The 24,325-nt window shown below is 39.6% G+C and overlaps 1 protein-coding gene across 2 annotated transcripts in view; it reads right to left on the bottom strand.

Annotated features, from left to right (window-relative positions):
• The window catches only part of LOC137643795 (uncharacterized), a 185,455-nt gene that overhangs the window by 94,174 nt on the left and 66,956 nt on the right, over positions 1 to 24,325 (bottom strand). The window contains exon 1 of one of the 2 annotated variants that reach the window (XM_068376480.1): positions 23,550 to 23,677. The exons of the other annotated variant lie outside the window; for it this stretch is intronic. The gene's annotated coding sequence lies outside the window, so the exon portion shown is untranslated. Of the gene's footprint in view, positions 1 to 23,549; positions 23,678 to 24,325 lie in introns of those variants that run through there. 2 annotated transcript variants of the gene reach the window in all.

Here is a 24,325-nt window from a genome sequence, read left to right as displayed (position 1 = left end):
AACTACCATAGCCTAGACCTAAGTGAAATTAACGTAAAGTAACTACCAACCTTCCATTTGCAAATACCCAAACCTAGGCCTAGATGAAACTAACCTTAAGCCACTACCAACTTTGCATTTGCAACTGCCAAAGCCTAGGCCTAGGTGAAACTAACCTTAAGCCACTACCAACCTTCCATTTGCAAATACCCAAACCTAGGCCTAGATGAAATTAACCTTAAGCCACTACCAACCTTCCATTTGCAAATACCCAAACCTAGGCCTAGATGAAATTAACCTTAAGCCACTACCAACTTTGCATTTGCAACTGCCAAAGCCTAGGCCTAGGTGAAACTAACCTTAAGCCACTACCAACTTTGCATTTGCAACTGCCAAAGCCTAGGCCTAGGTGAAACTAACCTTAAGCCACTACCAACTTTGCATTTGCAACTGCCAAAGCCTAGGCCTAGGTGAAACTAACCTTAAGCCACTACCAACTTTGCATTTGCAACTGCCAAAGCCTAGGCCTAGGTGAAACTAACCTTAAGCCACTACCAACCTTCCATTTGCAAATACCCAAACCTAGGCCTGGATGAAACTAACCTTAAGCCACTACCAACCTTCCATTTGCAAATACCCAAACCTAGGCCTAGATGAAATTAACCTTAAGCCACTACCAACTTTGCATTTGCAACTGCCAAAGCCTAGGCCTAGGTGAAACTAACCTTAAGCCACTACCAACTTTGCATTTGCAACTGCCAAAGCCTAGGCCTAGGTGAAACTAACCTTAAGCCACTACCAACCTTCCATTTGCAAATACCCAAACCTAGGCCTGGATGAAACTAACCTTAAGCCACTACCAACCTTCCATTTGCAAATACCCAAACCTAGGCCTGGATGAAACTAACCTTAAGCCACTACCAACCTTCCATTTGCAAATACCCAAACCTAGGCCTAGATGAAACTAACCTTAAGCCACTACCAACTTTGCATTTGCAACTGCCAAAGCCTAGGCCTAGGTGAAACTAACCTTAAGCCACTACCAACTTTGCATTTGCAACTGCCAAAGCCTAGGCCTAGGTGAAACTAACCTTAAGCCACTACCAACCTTCCATTTGCAAATACCCAAACCTAGGCCTGGATGAAACTAACCTTAAGCCACTACCAACCTTCCATTTGCAAATACCCAAACCTAGGCCTGGATGAAACTAACCTTAAGCCACTACCAACCTTCCATTTGCAAATACCCAAACCTAGGCCTAGATGAAACTAACCTTAAGCCACTACCAACTTTGCATTTGCAACTGCCAAAGCCTAGGCCTAGGTGAAACTAACCTTAAGCCACTACCAACCTTCCATTTGCAAATACCCAAACCTAGGCCTGGATGAAACTAACCTTAAGCCACTACCAACCTTCCATTTGCAAATACCCAAACCTAGGCCTAGATGAAACTAACCTTAAGCCACTACCAACTTTGCATTTGCAACTGCCAAAGCCTAGGCCTAGGTGAAACTAACCTTAAGCCACTACCAACCTTCCATTTGCAAATACCCAAACCTAGGCCTGGATGAAACTAACCTTAAGCCACTACCAACCTTCCATTTGCAAATACCCAAACCTAGGCCTAGATGAAATTAACCTTAAGCCACTACCAACCTTCCATTTGCAAATACCCAAACCTAGGCCTGGATGAAATTAACCTTAAGCCACTACCAACCTTGCATTTGCAAATACCCAAACCTAGGCCTAGATGAAATTAACCTTAAGCCACTACCAACCTTCCATTTGCAAATACCCAAACCTAGGCCTGGATGAAATTAACCTTAAGCCACTACCAACCTTGCATTTGCAAATACCCAAACCTAGGCCTGGATGAAACTAACCTTAAGCCACTACCAACCTTCCATTTGCAAATACCCAAACCTAGGCCTAGATGAAATTAACCTTAAGCCACTACCAACCTTCCATTTGCAAATACCCAAACCTAGGCCTGGATGAAATTAACCTTAAGCCACTACCAACCTTGCATTTGCAAATACCCAAACCTAGGCCTAGATGAAATTAACCTTAAGCCACTACCAACCTTCCATTTGCAAATACCCAAACCTAGGCCTAGATGAAATTAACCTTAAGCCACTACCAACCTCCCATTTGCAAATACCCAAACCTAGGCCTAGATGTAACTAACCTTAAGCCACTACCAACCTTGCATTTGCAAATACCCAAACCTAGGCCTGGATGAAACTAACCTTAAGCCACTACCAACCTTCCATTTGCAAATACCCAAACCTAGGCCTAGATGAAATTAACCTTAAGCCACTACCAACCTTCCATTTGCAAATACCCAAACCTAGGCCTGGATGAAACTAACCTTAAGCCACTACCAACCTTCCATTTGCAAATACCCAAACCTAGGCCTAGATGAAACTAACCTTAAGCCACTACCAACCTTCCATTTGCAAATACCCAAACCTAGGCCTGGATGAAATTAACCTTAAGCCACTACCAACCTTGCATTTGCAAATACCCAAACCTAGGCCTAGATGAAATTAACCTTAAGCCACTACCAACCTTCCATTTGCAAATACCCAAACCTAGGCCTAGATGAAATTAACCTTAAGCCACTACCAACCTCCCATTTGCAAATACCCAAACCTAGGCCTAGATGTAACTAACCTTAAGCCACTACCAACCTTGCATTTGCAAATACCCAAACCTAGGCCTGGATGAAACTAACCTTAAGCCACTACCAACCTTCCATTTGCAAATACCCAAACCTAGGCCTAGATGAAATTAACCTTAAGCCACTACCAACCTTCCATTTGCAAATACCCAAACCTAGGCCTGGATGAAACTAACCTTAAGCCACTACCAACCTTCCATTTGCAAATACCCAAACCTAGGCCTAGATGAAACTAACCTTAAGCCACTACCAACTTTGCATTTGCAACTGCCAAAGCCTAGGCCTAAGTGAAATTAACTATAGCTACTAACAAACTTGCATTTGCAACTCCATAGCCTAGGCCTAAGTAAAATTAACCTATAGCCCCTACTAACTCTGCATTTGCAACTACCATAGCCTAGGCCTAAGTGAAATTAACCTATAAACACTACCAATCTTGTATTAGTAACTACAAAAGCCTAGGGCTAAAGGAAACTAACCAACAATCATTGCCAACGTAGCATTTACAACTTCTGGGAAGCCACTAGAATTACTCTTAGTTGAAAATTATTTCTGCTTTTAAGGGTTGGTCTACTTGGGGTAAAATTACAGAATGATGCAATAAACGGTTTGTAGAACGACATGCACTAGGTATCGTATTAATGTCTGAATCACCTTAAAATATAGTGTACAATCTAATTTTATGATATTTAAGGTAAGTTTTTTGAACTGTTGTTTTTGCCAGTCATCATATAAAAAAAAAAACAAGTCAATGTATTACGCATAAAGTTACTGTGATCAAAATCTAGTAATAGTAATGAAACAATCTAAATACAGTTTTCTTATTTGACAGAACTTTTGTATGCATGGAAAACAATTTTTCCATCCCATTCTCAATGGAGTCGTTCATAGCTGTGTTCATCATACTACAAAATCCTTCTAACTTGATTGAGCTTATTTACTTGTACTATATGTTATGTTGGTATGGCAAAATAACACTATTTAATAGTATTTGTTCTGCAGTAGTTTCCTTTGCTTACGATTTGATTATTACATTGTTCGTATGTTTTGGTAAGTAGAATATATTTTGCCCGTTGGGCTATAATATGGCGTTATTTTTACCTCCACCAATGAATTTGGGAGGAGGTTATGTTTTCACTTTTTTGTGTTTGTGAACTTCTTGGCCGTTATTTTACTCTAAGAGTAATTGTTTTGATGAGATGGGGAAGTTATTCAATTTTGAAAGTCCTAGGTCAAAGGTCAAGGTCGAGCAAAAGGTAGACCAATTGGTATTATTGCACTGTATAACATTACCCAATTATTGTACTGTATTACAGGGCAATGTAACCTAGGATAAAAACTACTTTTTTCTATAGAAAAAATTCCGCTCTCTTCGAAAATGACACTCGTTCCTGTCGCAAATGAATAGTTTCAGAAATGTATATATCTATATGATACGGTAATAGGGGACCCCCAGTGGGAACTCGGGGTTTTGGGTGGGGAAAACATACTGGGGAAATGATATATAATGGTAAAACAAACATTTTCTTCTCTATACATTACCTTCTTGGATGTATAATAAATGGAGGAAATGACAAAACAGTATATCTGGATAAACTTTGGAGGCGCCGTTGCAAAGGCTATGTCTTGTGAAAAAATACAGTTACCAGAACTGCCAACGTGTGATGTAGAGCTGCGGCAACGTTAGCGTAACATGCTAACATTAGCAGTGTTTTTCATTTATTTTTTGTCATTCTATTGTCGGTTGTAGTCGCTCCGTTCATTCGTTTGTACATACAGTGGTACCTCTACATACGAATTTAATCCGTTCCACAACTGACTTCGGATGTAGAAACGAATTTTCCCATGAGAATACGTTGAAATAGGATTAATCCGTGATTGAGCCCAAAAACCTACGATAACTCCTTAATAAATTACTACACATAATTACACATGACAATATACACTCTAAATTAGATAATAGACATGTAAAAAAGAATAATTATCAAGAAATAATAAATGAGAAACGGGTTTTTAGCGTCACTTTACCTTAGAAAGTCCAGCGCAGGTGTTGGTCTTGCTACGCAGAGAGGAGACGGACAGGCGGCGAGGAGGTAGAGAGGTTGACTACGATAAACGTACACTACCGTAACTTATTCTAACTTACACTAAGTGAACTTTAACCTAACTTAGCTCATTTATTTTTTTTATTTTTATTTTATATTTTTTTTTACATTTTCTTTTTTTCTTTTTGATGATTAATTTTAATCACTTTCACTCTACACTTGAAATTTATTGAATTTTTTCCTCTTCAATCTTTGCCGTTTTCTTTGTTTCACTTTCTTTCGCTTCGCTCTTTGCCATTTTCTTTGAACCACTTCCTTCCTCTTCATCACGAGTTCGCTTCTTAGTTTTTTTAAAGAAGCCGTCGATAGAAAGTTGCTTGGTACAGCTTTTCAGAATGTTTCGAAAATAAGTAAGGGAAACATCATCAAACTGCACAACTACATGACAAACCTGCAATTTCTTTGGATGGCATTTGTCGATGAAGTCGACCACGTCTTGATATTTTCCTAACACCTCTTTTATTTGCGCCGAACCTAACACATATTCTACCTCCTCGATCCCTTCCTTGTCATCACTCATGTGCTCAGACATAGCATGGAGTTCCTTGAGCTCCTCTGTAGTAAGTTCGTCGTGATGTTCTTTTGCAAGTTCACTCACACGGACATGCTTTTCAATAATTCCTTGCTTTACTTCTAAAGAAAGCATTTCCTTATTCCTTTTCTCACCACTACCACTTGCGAAACTAAGCCTTTTAGAACCCATGATTTATGTAAAATACCGTAAAAGGATGAACGTTAAAAATCACGATTGAAACAGTTAATAGCAGAACGCACAGGGCACAACCACACGAAGCCGACGAGAACAGAGGAATGTCCCAAGCCACGCTAATTGAGGGTCCCTCCAAGGTAGAAATGCTGCCTTCTATCAGCAGAAATAAAAAATACATCCGGCGCTATGAGTACCATCTACGTGCACGGGTATTGTTTACTTCGGGTGTCGAAAAAAAATTCGGGTGTAGAGTAGGAACGTGTTCGAATTGTACTTGGCGTGTCGAAAAATTCGGATACAACAAGTACGAAGAAAATTGCTTACTTCGTGTGTCGAAATAAAATTCGGGTGTAGAGTCGAAAAATTGCTCGAATTTTACTTCGGATGTTGGAAAATTCGGATGTAGATATGTTCGTGTGTAGAGGTTCCACTGGTTTCGACCTTCTGAGCATAATCTCCCCCTCCCCTTACGTATAGGCTCCACCTCCACCAATAGGATTTTTTCTTCTCTATCCGTCAGATTTAACTATTCGACTTCACACGTATATTCAAGTATATGACTTGAACCAGTACAACTACTGTATTACCATCCCTTTTATGTAATACCCTCGTATACATATTACGTTTGACCCCAGTATTACTCGTTTTATTATCTGATACCTTATAAAATCACCTCATTTTATATACCCATCAAGTATTATTTATCATACACTCCATTTTATCTTTCTATTTTACTTTTATACATTTTGTTATTACCTTGTCACTCCCAGATTTCACATAAATACTTGCTCTGGACAATTTTCCCATTCTGGTTCATTCATGTTTACTCTCTGGACTCCGTTGCTTTTCCGTTAACCAATCACGAACCCATACGTATGGAAAGTTTGCACAGGAGGGTTAATATCTCCCTACCCCCACCTTCCAACAAACCCTTTTCCGTGGAAACCTTTGTCCAAGTCGGGTCTTTGTTAGTTCAAGTGACGTCTTTTTGCGTATTTTACGATCGAAGTTTTAGAAAATTGTAACGACTTTAGTAATCCATACTTGAAAGTATTTTGGTGAATTCCAATGTTGATAATTTTCTTAAATCTCGTAATGTAATACACCAACTTTTACAGTGTTCCAAGTGCAGTACTAAACTAAGGCAAAGCAATTAAGACGCCACAGACTCGGTCACAACTCCCCCGTGACCCACAAGTTTCGACGTCACGGTCATAAAAGTGAGTCATTAATTTCTTTAATTTTAATGTATTAGTTTTACTATATTTTGTAAGAGTACGAAGCTCAACATTACCGCTAGTCAGTGCATACGATGTTGATGTTTTATTTTCCTGTGATCGTAAGCGAGGAACAAAAACCATTATATTTAACGTTGCTAATGTTAGCACAACATTACTAATGTTAGCGTGCACAGCTCAACATTACCGCTTGCCAGTACATACGAGCTTGATGTTTTATTTTCATGCGAGCGAAGCGAGCCAGTGGCGAAACAAGAACCATTATATATAATATTATCGTAACAGTGCTAACGTTATCGTAACGTGAGTTAAGTGACACGGATTAACTTGATATATATAACAAAGGGCATTATATTGGGTTGTGACCTGGGAACTTTTAGGTTAGGTGAGGTGGGTTTGTTAGGTTCTGTACCCTTTTTGTACCTTTTTGAATATTGTGTAAAGGGTATATGGAAAAATTCTTTAAAATACTGTACACATGATAATATTACCGTAGCATTGCTAACCTTAGCAATGCCACCATAACGTTAACAATGTGTATCATTAGTAACGTTGCTAATGTTTTCCTTCGCAGTACAAACGCAAGTGAAGCGACACGAAATTTTAACAAGTCATTATATTTAAGCATTTTAACAAAATATATATAACAAACAATATATTTAAACCTTTTAACAGAAAATATATGTTTTCCTGTAGAAAATAACGTGATTTAACCGGTTTTCACCTTCATTTCATCCGTAATAACAGCAACCAGGTCGGCTACTGTACTTTAAAGTTAGTCGAATTGGATGTTCTGTTGGTTTGCGGTTGAAATTAAGCTCAAATTCGGTCAAATTACGTTATTTACTACAGGAAAACTTATATTTTCTGTTCGAAATGAGAATCTGTAATACAGTAAAACTTTACTGACCAATTAACCCTAACCTTCACCCCAAGTTTGCACATGATAATTACGCCTACGGTCTAAATTGATTCTGGGAAAGGTAAGCTAGTTTCGAGAAATAAGCTGCTGTGATGGAGGTCTGCACTCTGTTTAGTTTATCACTTAATTTGATTGATTTTTGCTTCACAGTACAGTAGCGCACAATTTAACCACTGTCTCATTACTCATATGTTCTGGTAAGCAGAACATGTTGCGCTACGTGTGCTAGCCCTGTGAGCTAGTATTTTGCAGTTATTTTCAATTAGGCAATTATTCATGTAGTAGATTTTCCAAACATATATTGTGTATAGTATTGACTAATTGAATACCGTTTTGAGAAATACTGAAATTAGAAAATATTTTGGACATCAATGAAGATGTATGAATAGCAGAAGTAATACTGTATGTTATTTAAATTTGTTTTCAGTACAGTAATAGCAATCATAAGTAGAAGTTGTATGAAAAGAAGTGTCTAGCACATATAGGTAGGATTTTGGTATACTGTATATATTTTTGGACTTGATAATTTAGTAAATGAAATGCTAAAAATCAAACTTGATTAACATGAAAAACAATAGAACCTTAAATCCTGGTATATTCTAATTAGATTCTGTAGAATCTTCAATGGAAAAAATTTTTTCGACAGCAGGATGTGGGCAGTTGCCATTCAGTCCATACAATTGCAGTTTTCAAATTTAATTGATGGTTGGGATTGTCCCGATAGGTATCTAGGATTAAATTCTTTGGAAAATAATGTTAGAAATAGTAGCCTTTTAGACCATTGGCACTCGATTGTGTGTGTAAACGCTTGGATCGTTTGGATCCACAAAATGCTTGCTGTGATTCATCACTTTGTGAATATACATAGGCCTGATAAGCAGCCCAACTATCACTATAACTATTGACCCTTTATTAACGTATTGTCTTATTAGGGGCCATAAAGTTTCGGCACTTCTGTCCTGTACTTCTTTCTACTGTATATAGGGATAATGAATTATTTCTTACACTCGCACCACATCTTCACCTGATTTAGGTTTTCTACAACGACAATAATTTCGTTTTATGAAAAATAGTTTCATTAATTTCCATGGTAATATCTGGGCCGCCTTCGATAGAATCCTGATTAATGTTGTACAGTACTGTACGTTAATCAAGAGTTACTTCGGTACAAAAACTACACTAATCAACACTTGTGTTTAGGGACAAGTTCAGTCTGGTTTGAAAAATGATGGGATTCCAGAACTTGTGGAGAAAGTAAATCATAAATAACAATTTTCCATGGTGACATATGCAAGGTAAAAAAAATGTGCCCTCAAAAAGACTTACAGTGTAATTTCAGTAAACTGCATCTTACGTTTCTTTTTCTGAACTTTTGATATGACATACTAAATAGAACTGGTGAGGCTTTTTCCATAAAGTTTAAGGTAATTTACACCTCTTGCAAGAAACAGCTGTTGGCAAAACACTGTGAACTTGCAAATACTCAATGTAACTTGGTGTATCAGGAAAAACTTATGAATATTCCATTCATAATCTTAATCACAATCAGAGAAAGTAATGTTGAAGGTAGCCATGAACACAAGATTCAGCGTCAAATTTTACGATGTCCTTACAAAGTGGCAGTGTGGGTAACAAAGAAGGAAGTAAGGGCTCAGGCCTATTTGTTCCAATTCTATATTTCAAAATTTTGAGGTTTGGGGCATGACCGATGTCTTTCGAATGTACGGGATTGGCACAGTTTACATTTAGAGATAGCGTCAACCTAACAAAACTGCAGCTATCAGCGTCCAAATCAAACTTTGCGGGTGAAAATATGTAACGTACGAGTCGCGAATAATTTGAAACAGTAAATGGCCTTGGGCATCACTTCACAGTATGACCTTTGATATAAACCATGTGTATCCTATATCATACCAGTTAACATTATTATGGATCTAAAGACAATTACACCATAAGTAACAATGTACTGTATTACTGTATACTATACCCACATAACCATGCAGACGTAAGTTTATAACATTTTAACCATGCCGGTATTAGAGTAGGGCAACTCCTAACCTAGCAACTTGCTGCACATTGCCTGCATGCAATTGACTAACACAATGGGAAATGCACTACGTGGTTTCTATCACACCATAAGTATTGTATTACTGTATGAACACTTCTGTAGCTGTACACAAGTGTACAGTACACAGTAAGACTACACAGCATGAGTCATTGCCACACAAGTAAATACTGTGACAACAAAACATCGTTGTTCCTATCTAGCAAAACTCATTAATACTGTAGTGTACATTGCTATGATACAGTACTGCATATGTACACTACTATCAGTACAGTACAGATTAATTAGCTACGGTAATTCGTAAATAGTCGTTGTGTACGGCTGCTCGACTCGCACCGTTCCAACTCACCTTACATGTAGCCCATTACACTGTAAAGTACCCCATTTTGTATACAGTACTGTACAGTAGTTAATATAATACTACTACTACATAATGAATACATGCCAACGCAATAAAAAGAAAAAAGTATAAATAAACCACCAACTGTCAACATTCAAAGTTTTACGCAGTAATTCTAATGCGTTATGCATGTCCCGAGTCATTCACTGTTTGGCACATGGGGCAGCGACATGTATGCATCATATTTTAAACTAAAATCACTATAAACACTAGATTTTTGCATCACAATTTGATTCTGCACAAAGAGAGGACTGACACAGCAGGCCTGAAGTCTTCAGGTCACGAGAGTACTTACTGCAAAAACTGTGAATTTGTGAATTCTTAATTAATAGGTTATACGATTATCTGTACTGGATAAAAAGACCGAATCCGCAAAAGTAGAACCCTTAAATATCGAGGGCTGACTAAATGTTTAACATTCAATCTTGCTTAATGCATGATGATAGAACAGAACAACAGAATAAATCCCATTTCTATCATACTACTTGAAAGTATAGTATAATTTACTGAATAAAACTTGATATACAAACTTGGGGGTTAATACGCAAAGGGGCGAGTTATAACCTTGCGCTCCAGCCTCTTCGAACATGGACTTTGCTTTCATTTTCTATTATCAGACTAAATAGATCATACCCACGGGTCTACCCTAATCTTTCATTACTAACGTGATAAGTAGAATAAGGGTTTTAATTACACTTTATTGAAAACAAGGGGCCATGAGGTTTAGAATATAAAATGTTGGGCCCTTTATTCTGTTTTGACAAGTAACTTACAACATGAACACCACCTAACAGTTTTATTCTGACTACCGATAAGGAGGAGGCACCTGTGGCAGGTGTTAAAATAACAAATGGAGGAAAACAGGAATTTTATATTAAAATGATATTTTCATAATAAAATAGATTTTTGAATATACTTACCCGCTGGTTATATAATGGCTAAAGCCCCTAACACCTCGGCAGGAAATTCAAAATCTCGCGCGGCTTAGCGTAGATATGGCAGGTGTACCTCAGCGCCCTCGAGGTACTACAGGTAGAACTATACTCAACCAATTCAGATTTTCCATGCCCCATGGGCTCTAGAGGGGAGGAGGGTGGGTCTAAAACTTATATAACCAGCGGGTAAGTATATTCAAAAATTTATTTTATTATGAAAATATCATTTTTAAATATAAAACTTACCCGCTGGTTATATAATGGCTGATTGACACTCATTGGTGGCGGGTCAGAGACAGCTGCATAATTGGAAATTCACTTAAGAGTTACATAAACGACTTAAGCCGTTCTCACCTGATAAGGAAGCTGACAGCAATGCTCTGCCTCATTTTGTTTGCTATCCTTAGGAGATCCAGTGATCCACTCGGGGCTGATGATCTCTAGGAGCTGTCAAACGGTACAACCACCTATAACATGACAGGACCTCAACTAATACCCTTGTTCCGGGCGCTGTCTAGGAACAAAATGACCACCTGACTAGGTCAAAGATTGCGGAAGATTGCCAAGCAATCTTCACGTACAGTCATAAAAAAAATATATATATACTGTATAACAGTTCCAAGAGAAGAATAGGGGTACTAAGAATTTAGGGAAATGTAGTGGAGGATGTTTCACCTACTACTGCACTCGTTACGAGTGATCCCAAAACGTAGACGTCTTCATAAAGAGACTGGATACGGTAAAAGTAATGCAAAGCGAATACAGGATTACCCCTTCACAAGGCTGTATACGCGATGCTTTGCAGGGAACAGTTTAGATTGAAAGTTACAGAAGTTTCTACAGCTCTAACTTCGTGAGTCTTTACTCTTTTGACATCTTATAATCTGTCACCCAGCCGTGTGAAAGAACCATTGTAATTAAAGTCTATACGAGATGAAAGTGTGTTTTAGACATAGATAGCGCAGGCTTCTTGACCGTGCACCCAAGAGTCATGAATAGACTCTTAACTTCTTTGTTCCTGTCCCGATAAAACTTCATCGTTTTAATCGGGCAAAAAAATCATCTCAGCCCATCACAAACCAAATTCGAGAGGATAGTGATCCCGAAAGATTTAGGCTATGGATGAGAAGGATGTTTGTTAATGACCAAGAATCCAGGTTGCAAGGTACCTATGGCTTAACCATAGTGAAGTCCATGTTCTTGCTAAAAGAGTGAACTTCACTGACTCTCAACTATGGTAGACTTACTCAGTCTCCAAAGTTAGCTCTTAAAAAGAAACTAAGTGTAAAGGCTCGGATCTGTCACTACCGCGAAACTCCAGAAAGGAACCTTAATTTCAGGCTGGCGCATCTTGCTGACGCCTTCAAGTCATCTCAAATGATCCGAGATGATCTACAAGGTCTCTATTTGATAGATCCAATCTTCTGCGTCTGAAGACATCTGCCCGCATACTCCTGTACCCTTTGATGGTCGAGGAGGAAAAAATATGTTTTCTTCTAAGGTCTAAGAAGAAATAGGCCACTTGTGTTAAGAGTTTTCAAATGAAGAGACGGCTTTAGCTCTACACCACTACATAAAACACCCTAATTGGGTTGGAAAACCTTGAGGCAAATGTCCTTTGTACAAGTGATAGCCTCAGCTGTCTAATTCGAACAACCCTCTAGATCTTAGGGGTTTTCCGAAATACTGGTGGCAGCTAGACTTCAAACTTGATGGTTTAAAATAAAGCGTTCGTGATCCTGACACGGCGAAAAAGACTAATAACATGCTTCCAGCATGCACCCAGCATGGTCCCAGCATGAGTCCAGTATGGTTCCAGCATGCTGCCTACACTCAACATGTCGAGAGAGAGAATCAGGATCTAGAACTGCCTCCCAAACCACGTCCATATCGGTCGCAAGAAACAGATATTAAAGCTAGGCTTGTTGAAAAGAAGCCTCAACAACGTGAATCTCATGCTGTGAGGTTAAGACCTGATTGTGTGTAATCAACGAGTGTTCAACAAACTTAAAGCCAAAGCTTGACACGAGCGATGTGTTAGCTGCGAGGCCAGAGAGACGCGAAGGAGAGACAATAGTCTGTTTATACTGCTGTGAGAAAAGAGACTTGACTGTATGCGTCTAGCATGCGACCAGAATGTCGCATGTGCTTGCATTGTCGTAAGGTGTCAGTGTGCTGTATGCGTTCACCTTGTCGTGTGGATACAGCGCTCTGTGTGTGTTCCGCTTGTTGTAAATCTACAGCGTGCTGCGTGGAGGCGACAGCATAGCGTCCGGTCATTGACGGAACGACGTAACTGTTTGCCGAGAGTTGTCCGCGTGTAGCATGCATCCGCATAAGTGATAGTCGCGCGTCCCGCAGACTGCAAAAATGGGACAACTTGTTGAAAGGATCAACTTTGACTGTCAGCGTCCAACATACGACCAGACTGGCGTCTGCGTCTGTGCCTGCGTGAGGGAGAGACCAGAACTTGCGTCTGAGTCTGGGTGACATCTGCCGTAAGAGAGAGACCAGACTGCTACAAGCACCCGCTCTAACGCTTCTCGTAACACAAGCATATCTCTGTGAGGAAGCGTTACTAAGCATAGGAGAACTATGCCTTCTGACACTAATCGGAAAACCATGTCTTTGATTTATGGTAGTCCTTATACTCTTTTAGGACAAAATTTTCTCCACCCCGAGAATCGTAAACGCTAAACACAGATGAAATAAACCTTTTAGCTCAGACCAAATCTACACTCGCGGGGTAGCGAGTGCGCCAAATCAAGCGTGGGCAAAGGCCGAGATAGAACATCAACCGCAGTCCTGTGAGCGACCTGGGAGAGTCCCTATGACATTTCAAGCACGCCTTGTGCGCGAACTAAACGTATCCAATGCTGTGAGATATCGTAGACAGTAGTCGCTAGACCTCAGAAGAAAGTAATAGACATTTCCCCAAACTGGGGGAGGAGAAGTGTGAACAGAAGCAAACTGAGCACCTTTTCCCCCGAAGAACTATGTGTCTTACTCGATTCTGGTGCTGACACGTCGCCTTCTTCCGAAAAGAAAAAACTTCCGGCTAACATTAGTTATTGCAGGATAAATTATTAGAAAACATACGACTCCTGAAAGGTCTTGGACATATTGATTGGTGACTACCATGTCTAGGTTTTGCGTCCTTTGATGAGGACAAAGTCTTTCCTCCCTGAAAGTGCGTCAGATTCCAGAGGAAGAGCTAGGATTGTATGTGACTTGTCTGTCTTCCGCTTCTCTCGAAGAAGAAAATACACATTCGATTGCTTCCTGTTTAAGCATCAAAACACGCCTGCTGCGAGGGTAAGTTCTGTTCGCGTGCATACATGACGAGTAACTTCCTAGTCTGGTAGACAGGGAAAACGTAGAACGTCAGGGAACTGCATTCTAATACGCAGAAAACAGTTACAAGATCCTTGATACCATAGCGATGACGAACTGATCGCTTTAAGACATTCCAACTTCGCTCTTTTCAAGATACTATGTCACATGGTTGTGATGTCATAGCTCGACAATCGTAGGCGAAGAAAAGAGCATTATTTCATCATTCCATAGTGGAGAAGGAACGTCTTGGACTGCATCAACAATATCGTTCAGCGGAACAAACGTTTAATGCACAAGGTCTGCGAAGCACCTCAGCCTACTGACCTTCCTTCTCCCAAGGGTTGGAACGTAAGGAAGAGGTATAGGACTAGGGGCAAGGTGAACACGAACAAACACCTCCCCCAGAGCACTGCGCTAAGTTTACGAGTCACAAGAGCGGTTTAAAAACATAATACATTAAATCATAAAAGATCTGCCCGTGGTGGGAGATATAATTTTACGTTCTATTCTCATAAAGGCCTTAATGCCCTTTCTGTTGTTATAGCTGCAACCGCTGCATTAATCTCTACAGTAAGGTTCGTTATTTTTCTGAGAATGATTTAATGTTAATTTATTTATTTATTTTACCATTAAATTACTGGGCCATCGTTCCCTAAAGGAGCCCTTTGGGTTAAAGCATCTTGCTTTCCCAACTAGGGTTGTAGCTGGCTAGTAATAAAAATAAAATAAAATAAATAGCGACACCAACTCTACTAGCGAAAACTCTATAGTCGGAACGAGGAGCAACAGGTGAAAAATATGAGGGAAACTCTAGAAAAATTCTCATGAGTTTCTGAAAGTTATTCCCTTCCTTTTACAATCTCTATCCTAGGAAGAGAAGTCTTGATTCTTAGGAATCCACTCCTTATGATTCTGAATTCATACCTCAATACTTAGAGTTAGCCCAGCAGGCCTTGGTCCAAAAATATAATATCTTTCTAGTTAAGATTTATTTCTTAATATAGCGCCTGGAGCAACAATAACTCAAAACACTAGACGGTCATGGTCAGGTAGACATCAAAGTCTATTGTCATAGGTAGCAAAGCGTCCACCCCGACGCTGAAGCGTCCACACTGACGCTGAAGCGTCCACACTGACGCTGAAGCGTCCACACTGATGCTGAAGCGTCCACACTGACGCTGAAGCATCCACACTGACGCTGAAGCATCCACACTGATGCTGAAGTGTCCATACTGACACTGAAAGCGTCCACACTGACGCCGAAGCGTCCACACTGACGCCGAAGCGTCCACACCGACGCCGAAGCGTCCACACTGACGCCGAAGCGTCCACACTGATGCTGAAGCGTCCACACTGACGTGGCGCTTCGCTCCATTCCGTTGATGTTCCGTTTCCGTTGCCACACCGTTCCGATGACGCTTCGCTGGCTTTGCTGCCTGGCGAACGTCGGCGCGTCTGGATAGACTGATACTAGGCGCTATGAGCAGTCTGTTTGCGTTGAGCAGGTAATCGAAGTAATGCATCCACTTTCTCCCACCATTGATCATTGCGGTTGGTAGGCCACCTGTGCGACGAGTCCTCACCGTTAAAGACACGTTGCCTGTGCAACCATGTCAAAGACCAGAATCGAGACACCCAACCCTATTGTTAACGGCAGGCTGAAAAGACTGCATAAACGAAGATAGACGCTGTTTCATGCCTAACTGCAAAGATCACGAATCAACCTTAGGCGAAACGTATTCAGCATTATCTTCGTCGATCCATAGCGCTTGCCACTGTCGAGAGACGACACCCATCAGGTGGAGGTGGCGGCACTGCGTCCGCACCACATGAAACATAACACGCTGTACGAATCTAATTTTGTTTTCAGCTTAGCGCCTTTGAAAACACTAATACCTCGCTTTATCTATAGCTAGGGTGAGCGTTCTGGTGATCGACAGAAAACGCTCGAGAGGACTTCAGTTGGGGTCTTAAAAGATTGTAACGCCTGGTTACCCTCTCGATTCCTTTCGCCGTTCGACTTAACTTCTCCCCTGGGTCCGGGAGCTCGACAGAGGTCTAAGGCTAGAATAATGATAGGTCTGAATAGAAGCACTCTCCACTGAATAAAATTCACTGCACAATTTATCACTAAAAAATTTGCACTTTACTCTTTGGCACAAAGATAGTTTCATAATTACCTGAAAACTAAAGTATACGCTCTTCCAAACGAAATGAACTCCGTAGGGAGAGACTTATAATTTTGTTACTGGGCAATAGTCTGTTTCAATGGGAATGCAAAAGTACCGAATCCCATATAAATGTAACAAAATATTAAATATCAAATATTACCTTAATAGATATATTTATAAATCAAAATAAACCCTTAAATTAAGGGGTTCCAATAAAAGACGAATCATCACTCGCACCATTGGAACATCTACAAATAATATACGAACAATTTTAGTATTCCAAAAACCACCAAGGCAACAACGATACATAGAATCGTGCGCTACATCGATTGTAAAGAATACTGCATCGTATAAAATAAACTGAACTGTAACTTCCTTTAATCTCTGACTAAGGGAAAAATACTGAAAGGACCAATTGCAAAATAAAATGTTCCTTTTATATAGTACAACTTAAAACTTGAGAATTAAGAAGAATGTATTCATAAAATCGCTACAATATATTGTAATATCGTAATGATACTGACTACTGCGTAACAAAAATAAACTGAACGCTAGTTAATCTTTGCAAACTGATCGAAGATTATCTAAAGAAAACTATTAAAAGGATAAAATTTTCTCAAAATAATTCTTTTAATTTAATTTATAACTCAATACTTTAAAAGCATATTCACTTATATTCTTTGTAAAAAGCAAGACAGACTTTTAGCCTACGGAAAAGGCTGTGACGTCATCAATGGACGAAATATTTACATTTCGCCCCTATGCTTTCGTGAGGTTTAAAATAGGTTGAAAAACCTTCTAACCCTACCTTTTTAAGTTATAAAAACGTGATCAAAAATCAAATAAAACAAATATGCGAAAGCCAAAACTCAAAAACGTTAATACTTCACCAAATAACGTCCAAACAGAGTAAGAAAACGAGAGAGAATTTCCAATAGAACAGCCAACTATGGCCGGCAGGAAAAATCTGAATTGGTCGAGTATAGTTCTACCTGTAGTACCGCAAGGGCCCTGGGGTACACCTGGCATATCTGCGCTAAGCCGCACAAGATTCTGAATTTCCTGCCGAGGCGTCAGGGACTTTAGCCATTATATAACCAGCGGGTAAGTTTTATATTTAAAAATCTGTAACTTTGTTCAAAAAGGTTTCTGTTACTTGTATATAGGGTTCAATATAGTGCATTTGTAAAGATCTATTCAATTATGCAAGTTCCAATCTTCTAACTAATATTGTACTATTCTATAGTATAACCATTGTTGTGGACATACTGGTTTCCTGCCTAGGCTATTTCTTGTGCGTGAATACTGTTGTTAGTTTACTTTGCATTGTGTTATAAAGCATAACCTCAGCCACAAATGCATCTAATTTTAAGCCTTTTACTTTACCTCCATCTCATAATTAAAATCAGGCTCTATCACGTTCTCTCATATGACATTCATTTCAAATCCAGGTTTATGAACCTCCCTTTGAAACTGTTCAACTCTAACCGTCTGGAAGATAAAGATAGGACACCATTGAGCGTTTACCATTTCGGATTTCAAAGGGATATATTTCTGGAAAACAATAATATCCCAGCTTGAAAAATTGGGTTTTATCACCCACTTTATGTTGTTGACTAATTAGAAAAAAAATTTTCAATCGGTGATCCAGGAATCGAGATTAAAGTCAACGTGACATTAATATCCAAATGGAAATACGGTATATTCAGAGTTAAGAGAGACAGTTGGTTATTCAGGGGAATAGAAATATTTAAAAGTCAGTTAATTGCTCCTCTGGTTGGCAAGCAATTCCAATTCTTACAAGGTTAATGATATACCGCCAGCCCTTGTTATTCTTGGGTTCTATCTTCATGGCTTCGGTCATTTGTGATGCAGGGAACCGTATATCCTATAATTAAAAAATCACGTATTTGTGGCTTCAGTACGTACTCTCGCGCCCTATTTCAAACCGACCACACTCCTTTGCACTCGGCATACTTTGTGCATTTTCCCTCTCCGCACGGTACAACACGCTATCTATCGCCGACTCGGCCTCAGTCTCGCAACTTCTCTCCTTGCATGTGCATCTCCTGCTTCAGTCCTTTTTGTGCAGAATTATGTTGTGATGTAAAAAAAACCTGTACATATCCAGTGTGTTCATAGTGATTTTAGTTTTAAATGTGATATGTACTAATTGCTGACCCTCGTGCCAAACAGCTCAATAGTTGCATCGTGCTTTAGAGGTACTGCGCAGAACTTTGTACATAAACTGTTAGTGGTGTTGTACAGACACTTTTACTTCTAATTTCTATTGTGTTAGTCTATTCACTGTATACTGTAGTAGTCCTATTGTTGTATTGATTACTATACAGTAAGGTATACGGATTACCAAACTTTACCGTAGTGATGTAAATACACTATAGGCTACGTGTATAGTTAGTTTTAATGGTGCGAGTCGACCTGCTGAAAATAGCAATCGGTTACAAGTCTTACCTTAGCTAATTAACCTGTACTGTAATGATAGTACAGTGCATATATTACAATATACACTCAAGTATCAGAGTGTGTTGTTACAGTAGATAGGAACAACGGTTTTGTTGTTACTGTATGTAAAAGTGTGGCGATGTTTGTGTTATGTGTACCGTAGTCTTACTATGTTGTACAGTACGTAGTACAGGCGTGTTCATGTAGTATACCCTTACTGAAAAGTGTTTATTCATAAACAATACTTATATTGTGATAGAAACTAAGTAAAAACAATATTAGGCATTACAGTTTGTTACTTAGTGTGGGAGTCGATCGCTCATATGTAATGGGCAGGGAGTTGGTAGGTTACGATTTAACCCACCCTAGGACAGCAAATATTTGGTGATTGTCGCTGTTTCCCGACTGTACTGTTAACAGCATATTGTCCACATTTCAATATTTTTCTGGTGTAGGCCAATATATTTTTTCAGGCATACTTTTATGTATGCCTTTTGGATAACTATTTTAACTGGAAATTTTTAGGTTAAGGACTAGGAAAATATAATCTTACTCTAGAACAAGTACCTAATACAATATAGATTTCAGAATTGTCTGAAACACATGGAAATGTCTAAAAAGTCACATTTCACGAGGGTTAAGATTTGCGGTGCAAGGGTAAATATTTCACAAATTCACTTCTTACTATCTTTGGGATATAGCCGCACACATATATCAAGCTAACTATATACAAGGTAAATATTGATAGTTATACAAAGCCTATAGCTGCAGCCAACTTTCTTACACTAAGTAGAAGGGTAGCCTTATACAGTAATACTTGCAAATCATGAGCCTTTATTAACAGGCAACATGCCAAGTGCTTAGTAATAGCCTACAAGTACTTCAAAATACTGCATAATGAAAACTAAATTAACTCAATCCTTATGAAAAGTTTGATACTAGTAGCCTAACAGATTGATATCTAAGCTGGGCATATGGAAAAGTAGCCTACAACCATAAATATACGAGTGTGTACTGTACAAGAAGAGTAGAGCCTTAAACAAAATCCAGTAAAAAGCTTATCTAACTGTTTGGGAATCAAATACAGGGTTGAGATTTAGTCTTGGGGTAAGCTAAGGCTACAGCGGCCGAGGGTGTGGGGGGGGCGTATTGCATAGCCAACCCAAAGTAGAACTTCTAAGCTACTCATCTCTAGTTTATGCTGATCACCACTTAGTACAGTAAGCAGTATTAGCTTAACACCATGATGGACTAACCTAGGTAAGAATATTTCTAATCGAGCTTCAATACTAAACACAATTGGGTTCTTTGAGCAGAACTACCCTAGCTACAGTTAGGGTTAAGGGAAGTAGGAATTTATTATGGTTTTGGAGTTTAGAAAGCTAAAATTAGGGTCAAGGAAAAAAGGTCACGAAACGGTCAAAAGCCCCATTGTGGCCAATTTTCATCCAATTTGTATGAGAAGTGCCAAAATGTCCATAATTCAATTGCCTATCTTATGAAATACAAAATGATCAAGGACAAGGTCACTAAAGGTCAAAAGCATATTTGTGATACATCGTGGCCAATTTTTATCAGATTCACACGAAACTAGTCCAAAAATGTCCATAATTCAATTGTCTATCTTGTGATATACAAAATGATCAAGGACAAGGTCACAAAAATGTCAAAAGAATCTTATTGCAACATCGTGACCAATTTTTATCAGATTCACATTAAATTAGTGCCAAAATGTCCGTAATTTAATTGCTTATCTTGTGAGATGCAAAATGATCAAGGACATCAAAATGTTCATAATTCAATTGCCTATCTTGTGATATAAAAAATTATCAAGGTCAAGGTCATGAAAAAGTTAAAATCATCATTTTGCTACATTGTTGCCAATTTTCATCTGATTCACGTGAAACTACTTCTAAAATGTGCATAATTCAATTGTGTATATTGTGATATACAAAATGATCAAGGTTAAGGTCACGAAAAGGTGAAAAGCATCTTTTTGCTACACCATGGCAAATTTTTATCCAATGTGCATGAAACTACTGCTAAAATGTAAATAATTCTATTGCCTGTCTTGTGATATACTAAATGGTCAAGGTCACAAAAAGGTCAAAAGCATCTTTGATACATCGGGGCCAATTTGTATCCGATTCGCATGAAATTAGTACCATAATGTGCTTAATTCAATGTTTATCTTGTGATATACTCTACAATTGGTCAAGGTCACAAAAAGGTCAAAAGCATCTTTTTGATAAATCGGGGCCAATTTTTATCCGATTTGCATGAAACTAGTGACAAAATGTGCATTATTCAATTGCCTATCTTCTGATATACAACATATAGTGCCATCATTACCTGTGTTAGCAGAGGGGGTTCAAAGGTCAGCAGGTTTAATGAACTTGCAAAAATTGAAGGTTTCGTCATTTTGCAGTTAATGTTATTAGATTTGTTTGCATAACCTTGGCAACATCTATTCCAAAAGTGGAGTCCGACCTGACCCAGTCAAGGTCCAAGCCATTGCTCAGCTCAAAGCACCGACTTCCATCAGTGAACCACAATCGTTCCTCGGAATGGCGAACCATCTGGCACCGTTCGTACCCAACCTAAGTGACCACACCGCCCCGCTGCGCAAGTTACTTCAAAAGGACATTGATTTCCAGTGGCATCCTGAACACGACGAAGCCTTCATGTCCGTAAAACAGCATATCTGCCAAGCAGGATCTCTCACTTACTTTGACCCGTCAAAGCCGTCTGTAATCCAAGTAGACGCGAGTCAAGAAGCCCTTGGTGCGGCACTACTTAAAGATGGCTGACCTATCGCTTTTGCATCGAAAAGTCTTACAGACATTGAAATGCGCTACGCCAACATTGCACGTTAACTATTGGCATGCGTCTTCGGTGCCGAACGTTTCCATACATACATTTAACTGCCGCCCCAGCACGGCTGCAACGGATGTTCCTGCGTCTTCAGCGCTACGATTATGATATAAAATACAAACCCGGGAGGGAGATGACTTTGCCCGACAGCTTATCGCGACTCCCAAAACACGGCGCCGACAAGCCGATAGACTTGAATATCAAAGTGTGCTATGTACAGTTCAGCAACAACAAGCTAGCGGAACTCAGAGGCGCAACAGCTAGTGACGACGAACTCGTACTACTGCAGAAGTATATCATCAGCGGATTTCCCGAGAAGCAGAGAGACTTGCCTGCCGAGATCCGTAAATATTGGCCATATCGCGACGAACTCAGTATCGAAAACGGTCTTACGATCAAGGGTGAACAGCTCATGGTCCCGGAGAGTCTGCGTACACAGTACCTCGAAACTAATCATGAAGGTCACCAAGGCATCACGCGATGTCAGGCCCGTGCGCGGATGTGTTTATTCTGGCCAGGTATTAACCGCGATATCGAACTCGTCGTCAATCAATGCCAACAATGCCAGACATTCAAAGCCTCACAACCCAAGGAGCCCATCACTCCAAACCTCCCGAACCAACCGTGGCATACCCTCGGCATGGACTTGTTTACCGTAAATGACCGGAACTATGTGATTATTGCCGACTACTACTCCAAGTTTCCCGTCATTCACCAACTAAGTGTTGACTCAACAAGCAGAACAGTCCCTCAGCTGACTAGCAGCACATTCTCGTTATTCGGTATACCCAGTACGATCATCACCGATAATGGCCCGCAGTTTATCGGACAACCCTTCCAAGATTTGCTCAAATCGTACAACGTTACGCATATAAGCAGCTCCCCGTTACATCCGAAATCTCATGGATTTATCGAGCGTGCCATCCGTAGCGTGAAGGCACTTGTCCGTAAATCTGCAGAGGACACAGATAGGGCAATGTTAGCCTACCGTACGACACCCCTCGGTCCTCAGCTCCCATCACCCGCGGAAATTCTCTTCTGACGGAAGCTACAAACAACCCTGCCTGCATGCAACCGCACACCTAGCGATAACAAGTTTGACGAATATCAAGCAAGTAGGCAGGAAGCGAGCCAAGAACGATACAATGAACACAGCAAGGAGTTGCCTGAACTCCTACCGAACCAACCTATCCTCTACCAGGACGCCGCCGCAAAACGTGGTCTCCCGGTACCGTCATTGGATATGGCCCAGAGCCAAGATCTTACACCATCACTTGCGACAACACCGGCCGAGCTCTACATCAAAATCGTGTGCTCTTGCGTTCGAGTCATGTCATATTCTCCGATTTCCTGAGTAGCCCTGCCAATCAACAACTAACCTGCCACTCTAACAGACTGACGAAACCTACCCAAAAACTTATCACACAAATATAAATATGTAGGCACTGAGCTATGTATACTGATGGCAGAATAAACCATCATTGATAGCCAGTCAGCTGGCATGGGTAGTCTACCCCATCCAGCCAGTAAATACTATGTTTTTTTTTTTTTACTATATAATTGTGTACTGATTGAACTTTTGACCTCAATATGTCTTACCCATAAATCATGATAATTTTCCTGTCAAATGAATCTAGAAAGTATTAACTAAGGTACACAAATACTTACTGATAATATTTTGAACTGAAACCCTGTAATCCACATTCAGTTAATTTGAATTATCCACATAATTCCCCAGAGAATTTTGCATTTGGTTATTATGTCCTTTACATGATACTCTCCCAGAGATATAGCATTTTATGGTATTGACCAAGTTTTAATACTTTTGTTCCTTTCCAAGGAAGGGGGATGTTGCATGATGCCTTGCAGAATACATGTGTGAAACCTTAAATGATGACTTTGTGTACGCCACCTAGCGGCTAATAAAGTAGTTGATTTCCTGTCCTCTAAGTTTCGTGTTTGCCTTCAGTTCCTGGCTCCCCTAAAAATGTAATTGCCTACATACACACACACACACACACTGCGTGTGTTTTTGCACGTTAAGAATTCTTCCATAAAAACACCTGACCTTACGAATAGCCATAAAAAATACCCGAATCTTCTCCCTCATGAAAGGCTGAAGGAACTACCTTAACAATAGCTACTATAAAGTGAACCTTAAACGTGATACTCTCTAAAAATTTACATAGGAATTGACAGTTCAACAAAATACTTGTTCGTGATATTCGATTAAAGATGATTAATAGGTTTTTAGAAATAGGCTATCCAACTTCTGCAAGTTACAATATTAGGCCTATACCAGGAATTGGTACAGTTTGGGGAGATAATTATGGAAATGTAAAGGATATTATAAGAATAAAAGCAAATTATGTGAATTCAAGCAACGTGTATAAACGGAACTACTGATAAAAGCAAGGAACAGAAAATGCTTTTGAAAAAAGATA

This window comes from Palaemon carinicauda, chromosome 7, assembly GCF_036898095.1.
Source record: "Palaemon carinicauda isolate YSFRI2023 chromosome 7, ASM3689809v2, whole genome shotgun sequence".
Classification (NCBI taxonomy): Eukaryota; Metazoa; Arthropoda; class Malacostraca; order Decapoda; family Palaemonidae; genus Palaemon; species Palaemon carinicauda.
Note: the sequence above shows the minus strand (reverse complement) of the source record. Positions and strands in the feature narration are given on the sequence as shown.